The following is a 2,453-nucleotide window of genomic DNA, read 5'->3' on the forward strand; positions in this document are numbered from 1 at the left end:
CTCGCTGTCAACCGCGCCTATGCAAAGTGTGACCACCTATTTATAACCTGAATTAGTGCATCTAAACATTAGTCTGAGTTTACTTTTGTGGTTAGGCTTTCTGCACAGACTACAATAACCCGCTGACCAACCAAATCAAGGGATGGGGTCAGTGCTCCTGTACTGCCTTCAGAGGCCAAGAACAAAGTTACACTGTGGAATTTTTAATACTCTGGGTTGAATCAAAGTACCCAACCCTCCCCAAAGTGTTGTTGGGCCGAACATTGATGAATTTGCAGTGTGTTTATAAGGTAAGGCCCCGTATTATTTTAATTCATGGTCTCTACTGTAGAATTCAACAAATATTTCACAAAACTGTCTCCTAGGGACCACAAATATTTTAGTATTAAAGTATTCCAACTAAATAACAGAGAATTTGTGGGGTTTTCAAGTTTAATTCTAGTAGGCAGCGAGGTTTCAGTCATAATGCTTAAACTAAGCGAGGTTTTAGATTTCACACTCAAATTAAGCGATGTTAAATTTTTAGCTAGGATAGAAATGACTTTCTATATTCAAGACAGTGCACTAAATTATGGTGCTGTCTAGAAAAAAAGAATTCTCATACAATTGCAATACCTAATTGTGATAAAATTACGAAATTAGTCAGAAAGTTACGACTTCTTTTGTATTGTTACGATATTGAGTTGTAATATCTATCTATAACACTACTCGTAAACTTACAATTTAGAAACCGTAACTTTACGAATAGCTGTTGTAATTTATTATTATGAAATTTGTCGTAAGTTGACGAATATTTTTTTCACAGTGTCCCCTCGAGGTAGGTTAGAATGGGACCAAACTTCCATGATAATTTCGTATACTGAGCAGACGGAAACAGATTAATTGGTGAGTTTGTTCTTTTTCACTTCCGTCTTAGATGGAACACCCTATTTCTCACACTACTTGTAAAGTTTTTGTTCTTTTCTGGCCCTCGTAGGAACAAGTCACTTAGTCTTTCAACGTTCAGCTTTTTTCGGAAAGCATAAGTTACTGTTAGTAGAGCCATGCAACATTTTCAAAGTGGAGAAAAGAGGAAAGAACAAGAGACCGGAAACAGTTGCTTTTAGTCGCCCAAACATACCCAAAACTGAGTGGCGTGACACTGACCAAAGATGTGTACCCATGATTGCATGATTGCACGAACAAATGGAATAGAGTATTCTATTAGAAAGCCTTTCCACCTTCCGTTTTCAGCCTGCTCTTTTGCTTTGTAAAAGCTTTACAAGCAGGCTTATGCTATCCGCCCTCCAGCTTTCTGTCTGTATGTCCGTCTCCCTGTCTGTTCTACAAGCAGGACGTGAGCTCGGGGTCTGAAATTTTCAGGGCATCATTGTTGCCACTTACAGACAACAAAACAGTTGGTGCTAATCCTGGCAACCACCCTTGATTCGGTGTATGACAAAAATAGAGGCAGAACCAAAAAGTTGAAAAAACAATTTTTAGCCCACCCTTCTGCCTTGAAAAAGCTGTCCAGCGGGCTTATGCAAACGACCTCGTGTCTGTCTGTGTGCCTGTCTGTGTGTCTGTCTGTTCCACAAAAAGGAGATGTGCTAGAGACTTCAAATTTTCAGGGGATCTCAAGGTTCACTCCCACAAAACAAAACGCCTACGGCAAATCCTGCCAGCCACCTCAAGGGGCTGAAAGGGGGTATCGAAGAATACAGGAAGGGCCAAAAAAGTTGGAAAAAATATAATTTTTTATATGATACCCTAAGGGGTACCTTGTGAAAGTAGATAGCCCTTTGGGCAAAAATTTTGTCCGTTTTGCTCTATCTCTAACCGTTCACGCGCTAGAAGGTCTTTTTTGACGAAAATAAGCTTAAAATTGCCATAGTAAACAATAAGTTGTAGAACTAGCTATATGTACGCCAGACCACGTCTCGCGTAACAGGCTTCGCGATATCTCACGAAACACTGTTACGCTGCGACGCGCCTGGCGCACATATAGCTAGGCCTGCGGCGCTGACACCCGAGACGGGGTAATAGGAGTGAATATACAAGTTTTCGAAATGAAGTCTTTTTGTTAACGATTTAATCGACCATTTCATCATTTTCTCCTCATTTTTGTCAAGAAATGCCCCCTAGCACCTGAACGGTACAAGATAGAGCCAAACGGACGAAATTTTCGCCCAAAGGGCTCTACTTTGACGGTTTACCCCTTAGGAACGCATAAAAAAATATTTGATAAAAATACATTTTGCGACCTTAGGTTTTTGATTTTTTAAAATGTCAGTTTTTGAGCAAGAGTGCTCATCTTCGAACTCGATCTGTCTTTTTAGCCCGCCCTTCTGCTTTGAAAAAGCTATTCAGCGGGCTTATGCAAACGACCTCGTGTGTGTCTGTCTGTGTGTCTGTCTGTCTGTCTGTCTGTTCCACTAGAAGGAGATGTGCTAGAGACTTGAAATTTTCAGGGT

This window comes from Frankliniella occidentalis, unplaced genomic scaffold, assembly GCF_000697945.3.
Source record: "Frankliniella occidentalis isolate FOCC.00 unplaced genomic scaffold, Focc_3.1 Scaffold57, whole genome shotgun sequence".
NCBI lineage: Eukaryota > Metazoa > Arthropoda > Insecta > Thysanoptera > Thripidae > Frankliniella > Frankliniella occidentalis.